General features: G+C 41.4%; 1 long non-coding RNA gene across 1 annotated transcript; it reads right to left on the bottom strand.

The window, feature by feature from the left end:
* Positions 1-841: 841 nt before the first annotated feature.
* On the bottom strand, positions 842-5,798 carry LOC141132159 (uncharacterized). Its single transcript, XR_012242859.1, has 2 exons — positions 5,690-5,798; positions 842-3,322 (listed from the first exon to the last, which is right to left on the bottom strand). It is a non-coding gene; the product is annotated as an uncharacterized lncRNA (long non-coding RNA).
* Between the last annotated feature and the right edge of the window lie 586 nt (positions 5,799-6,384).

Genomic DNA, 6,384 nt, shown 5'->3' with positions numbered 1-6,384 from the left:
ACATGTGAAGCCCACTAACAGTCTCTTCCGGGATATGGTGATGCTGTTTGCCCAGCATGCACCTCTTGATCTTTCGATGCTTCCACGCAGCGTCCTGTCAGAAAGTCACTACCCATCAAACTATGCAACCGAAGTGACATTACACTGTGGCCATCTTGGTACACCCACACTCGTCCGCAGTAAGCAGACATCATACACCCACTGGAGTCTTGCATCCCAGTTATTTTTAACAGTAAACTCAGCTTATATAGTGAAATACAGTATATATAAAGCAGAGTTTACTGTTAAAAATAACTGAAACGCAAGACTCCGGTGTGTATAAAGATGTCCACTTGATGATTTCTAACTCTAGGCATACTGCGGATGAGTGCAGGTGTACCAAGATGGCCGCAACACAATGTCACTTCGGTTGCAATTTCTGATGGGTAGAGGCTTAACACCGATGATGCCTATTGACTCCTGGGATTGATGACACACATATCACAGGAGACATTGCAAAGCCGGAAATGTCACACGCGGCCGAGGAAGTAGGAATACTTTAAAATACAGCAGTGTTTAAAAAGAAGAAAAGAAAAAAAAAAAAGGATATGCCAAATTGCAACGAATGCACTCTTTACTGCTGGATGGTGATAAGTTAGAAAGGTGGGTGGAACTCCGCTTTAACCCCTTTACAACTAGAGGTCATTATAGCCTCTGTGCCCAGGCCAAATGTAGCAGCTTCAGTATACATCTGTAACTTAATAATGTTGTGAATTTTTCATTAAAGGACAAAAGACATTTCTCTTTGGAACATTGTTTTAGTATTCTGTTTTTGTTTTTATTATAAGCAAACAAGTGAAAAAATATTTTTTGGTTATTTTATTCATATATTTGATCACATATAAATAATGATTTCAAAACAATGTTTTTCTTTCTCTGTGCACAGTGCCATCTGCAGGCTGGAGAAAGACATCAAGTGATTACAGACTGGCTTGTAAATCAATTCCCAATAAACTGGAGACTTCTCCCTTGTCAGAGACAATATGATCTCAGGAGCATGTACATATTCACACTCCTAGGTCACATTGGGAACATTAATCTACAGCAGGGATATGCAATTAGCGGACCTCCAGATGTTGCAGAACTACAAGTCCCATGAGGCACAGCAAGATTCTGACAGCCACAAGCATGACACCCAGAGGCATGATGGGACTTGTAGTTTTGCAACAGCTGGAGGTCCGCTAATTGCATATCCCTGATCTACATGTTGTGGTCATCTGTCCTACTTTCATGTAATCGGTGTTCAGTATTTTGCTTTGTAATGACCACAAGAAAGAAAAAAAAAATGTGGCATCAGAAATCCTGCTCCATGTTATGCAGATGAGGAAAGAGGGAAATGTCCTGTTTTTCTTTTGCTAGAGTCCCAACATTGCTCCTCCATGGATACAGTACAGTGAGTGTTGTCAACTTAGCACTAATGCACAGTGCATTAGTGACAGGATCACCAAGTAAAGGCAAGACTGAAAAACACAGTGAAAAATAAAAAACCAATGCAACCACCACATCTAAGGACCAGTAAGCTGCAACATATTACAATTTGTTTTTTGGGTTTAGATGAATGTTAATTTGCAAGTATAATACTTTATGGTATGTGTTACTTTTTACATATCACACTGCTCCCCCTGACAATGGTTTCATTTGCTTTTCTCTCCCGAAGTATGGTGCCATGTTTGTTCAGGATCAGTATCTACTACTTCCTGGACTGAAACTCATCATGAAAATTCTGGTGCATGATTCACAAGTCGCTGACAAATCAGCCCCGCGGCATGCAAATTTACTTGTGACCAACGGGGAGAGGAGACTGAGGAAATACTTCTTCCTACATAAAGCAAACTGATATCTCATCAAACGGCTAAAATCAACTTTTCACTCCTTAAAGAAGACGTAAACGCCAGGATTCCCCCCCTTCTTTTCTTCCCTGCAACAATAAAGGCATAATGTGCTAGTATGCATCGCATACTAGCACATTATGTGACTTACCTGCAAACGAAGCCTGCGTCGTCCCCACTGTAGGCTGCGTCCATCTTCACCCATCTTCCTTCTGGGGCCATGGACTTCAGCTGTTTGACTGGGCGGAGCTGCTGGTTACGGCACATGCTCCCGAAGAAACGGCACAAGCGATAGTTCCTTTGAATCGCATGCGCCAATGACATAATCGGTGCAGTATACAGTAAATATTTCCTAAATAGCGCACGTTTAGATCTTTACAGTACCTATAAGTAAGGCTTACCTACAGGTACAAGTCATAAAGGAAGGTATACATCTTTAACTGTATTTTGGCAAAGCTAACAACTAAAGCTAGAGAAAAACGTAATATATCGCAGCTTGGCAGACCATAGATGTGATGGCTGCAAAAGTATTTTTAGCAGATACATAAAATACCTGCCGATCTTGCCAGAAATGCAATGGCCTTATCACTTCCTGTAAAAGGATTCAAAAGTGCAAGCTCCTATTTTCAATATAAGAAAGTTAGGAGAGAACCTCTTACCTGGCATTGTCTTTTACCCAATTTTCGTATTTGTGGACATACTAGTAAATAGATGTAAACTGTACAACTCCACATTATAAAAACAGTATTTGCACATTATTTGCTGCAGGAGAATGTTAGATACAAGTGAAATGACAATACATGCTGTGTGACAAATGTGCACCAAGGAATCACGCCAGTGCATTGTAAATATTTAATGTACCGCATGTCCTGCTTGGCTGATCAACATATTGAAAGGCCTGTCTGATGAACAAGAATTACATATGATTAACCACAGAAAATATTATTAAACCAGAAGTGGGGGGGGGCAGCAATACTCACATGCAGGCTGCAATAAAAATGACTTAGTGGTAACCTGCTGTCATCTTACCAAACCTTTATATTATTTAATATGAAGTGAAGAACACAGAACGGTAGAAAAATAATGCATGTTGGGGGGTGGGCAATAAACGTATGAGGGCCTCACCTCCATGAGCAGCTCATCCCCAGCACTAGCAAGGCAGTAGCTTGCGCAGTTATCTCCAAAGTGGGCAGTGTCACAACCCGACCAACAGCACAAACTACTACCTCAGCCAGGACTAGAGTAAACGGTAGCCTCTCTTTGTGAAACAGAACCAAGCAAAAGACCAAAGATAAAAAAAATGACTGATTAGCATCTAGTACAGTCATCAAGAGACAAACATATGCCGCCAGTGACAGCTTCGGTCTTTTATCTAGATCAGCCAGACTTCGCTCCTCGCTGTGCAACACCGCCCCTCCCTTCTTTTTCTTGCTTCTGCACTTTCCTTGTATGACCTGAAATTGACATGACAGCCATCATAAATAAATGTTAGTGTCTACTGCAACAGACTGTCAATGATCCATACACAATAATAAAACATCAGCAGTTCTCAGCTGGCCGTATAATGCATGTGGTCTATGTAGCTTTTAGGCAATTGGTATACAGGATGTCCATTTCATATTACTTTGCACTAGAATAAAAGTAATAAAAAGAATCCAACTATAGCTGATCCTAAAATCAAAGCATTCTTAAAGCAGAGGGTTGATCTAGAACACACTGCAGAACGAGTGTGGATTAATTATGAAGAGAAGCAGCCTGCACACAAAACACCCCTTAAAAAAAGGGAGCTTTCCGGTACTGGTTTAACAAGTCAAAGGTTATCCCTAATACAGTAGCATTCTGTTACTCTTAATACAGACAAGTCCTCCTGATGAGAGCAAGGCATGCACAAAGTCTCACCCCAGCACTCTCCGTCTCCACTAGAAGGGCCACGTGCAGTGACGGTAGCCCCACCCCTCCATCCTGCTGACCCCCCTCCTCCCCAGGAGAGCAACGTGCGCTCACCCAGAGCCCAGCTTCCACCCATTACCCTGTGTCAGCAACGCATGCACATGGATTCACACTTACCCTGTGCTTCAGATCAACGCCCCAAATCCCAGAATAAATGTATGAAATGACTGCTGATATCTAACGTAACAACCAAAGAAAGGACTGGTGATCTAAACTGTAACCATGTGTAAAATGACCAATGATCTCCCTTGTAACAAGAAAAAAAAAAAAAAATGTATGTATAAAATGATATAATATATACACACGATAGATATCTCTCTTCGGTGTATGAGATGACTACTGATCTCCATTGAAACAAATGTATAATGTGCTTCCTCCATATAAAGGTGACAGACCTACACTGGAACAATGTATAAAATGCCCACTAATCTCCTATTGGAACAATATATGACGTTAATGATAGATCTAAACTGAAACAATAAAAAACTACAGATCCCCATTGAAACAACGTATAAAGTGGTGATAGATGTACACTGTAACAATGTATAACACGGCCACTAATCTCCCACTGAAACAATGTCTAAAAAGTGATAGCAGGTCTACACTGAAACAATGTTTAACATAACTATAGATCCCCCATTAAAACAATGTACAAAGCGATGATAGATCCACACTGAAACAATGTGATGATAGATCCCCATTGAAACAATGTAATGATAGATCTAGAGTGTAGCAATGTATAATGTGATGGTAGATCTAGAGTGTAGCAATGTATAATGTGATGGTAGATCTAGAGTGTAGCAATGTATAATGTGATATTAGATCTAGAGTGTAGCAATGTATAATGTGATGGTAGATCTAGAGTGTAGCAATGTATAATGTGATGGTAGATCTGAGTGTAGCAATGTATAATGTGGGGATAGATCTAGAGTGTAGCAATGTATAATGTGATGGTAGATCTAGAGTGTAGCAATGTATAATGTGATGGTAGATCTAGAGTGTAGCAATGTATAATGTGGGGATAGATCTAGAGTGTAGCAATGTATAATGTGATGGTAGATCTAGAGTGTAGCAATGTATAATGTGATGGTAGATCTAGAGTGTAGCAATGTATAATGTGGGGATAGATCTAGAGTGTAGCAATGTATAATGTGATGGTAGATCTAGAGTGTAGCAATGTATAATGTGATGGTAGATCTAGAGTGTAGCAATGTATAATGTGATGGTAGATCTAGAGTGTAGCAATGTATAATGTGATGGTAGATCTAGAGTGTAGCAATGTATAATGTGATGGTAGATCTAGAGTGTAGCAATGTATAATGTGATGGTAGATCTAGAGTGTAGCAATGTATAATGTGATGGTAGATCTAGAGTGTAGCAATGTATAATGTGATGGTAGATCTAGAGTGTAGCAATGTATAATGTGATGGTAGATCTAGAGTGTAGCAATGTATAATGTGATGGTAGATCTAGAGTGTAGCAATGTATAATGTGATGGTAGATCTAGAGTGTAGCAATGTATGAGATGACTGTGGTTCCCCCATGCGATGTAATACAGCCCAGTACTCACTCCCCCAGCTATGCACACACACTGTACAGATGGAAGGCGCCCCCGCCCTATGATAATTCGGTGTATATACACCTCTATAGACTGTACAGGTCTCCTCTGGTACTGCCATCCACCCCCAGCCCAGTACAGGCAGACATTCCCCACCCCCGGTCTCTGCTCCAGGTCTAGGGGATTCCAGGCAGACACGTGCGAGGCTTCCCCTGACAACACGGCTCGTCCGCTTCATTCCCGGTACACACGTCCTCCTCCGGAGCCCTTCCCGTCCGCCGCAGACAAAGGCCGGCCTCCTCCTCCCCCGTACCTGTGCCGCAGTGTACAGAGAGCGCGGAGCTCCTTCCCGCCAGCGAGAGCCGTGTCTGCCTCACTCCGCTCCTGCAGTCCGCATGAAATTCGCGGGAAGCGTCAGTGTGGGCGGGACACAGCAGGCGAGGGCAAACCGTTCACCGGGGCATGACGGGAAATGTAGTGCACACCCTCACCACAGCTGTGTGCAGACAAAGAAATGTCCTCGTATCTTCTTACTGCACTTGTTCAAGCCAGGAAACGGAAGAGTGAGAGAGAAATAAGGCTAGGATTGCTGCACTTAAAATGTATCAAAGAAACAAAATAATATACAAAGAAAATCCCCCAAAATAGGCAATTTGTTCCATTTATATCAGCAACAGTTTTCAGGCAATATTGTTAACACCCTTCCTCAGGCCGATACAAGCATGACTGAGAGGAAAGGCGTTAACAATATGGCCCCAAAACTGTTTCATATATCAATGGAACAAGTTGGAATAGCTTTCTATATTATTTTGTTTCTTTAATACATTTAAGTGTAGCGATCTCGGACATATTTTTTCTATATGTGGCTTGTGGGAGGGCCTGATTGCATGTAGTAAAAAAAAAATCACTGCAGTCCTGATATATACACTGGAGATCAAAATCAGAGAACTATCTATAATTTCCTAAATTTCAAGGTTACTGCTTAGTCCTATTTGATATTATCTAAAC

This window comes from Aquarana catesbeiana, linkage group LG03, assembly GCF_042186555.1.
Source record: "Aquarana catesbeiana isolate 2022-GZ linkage group LG03, ASM4218655v1, whole genome shotgun sequence".
Classification (NCBI taxonomy): domain Eukaryota; kingdom Metazoa; phylum Chordata; class Amphibia; order Anura; family Ranidae; genus Aquarana; species Aquarana catesbeiana.
Note: the sequence above shows the minus strand (reverse complement) of the source record. Positions and strands in the feature narration are given on the sequence as shown.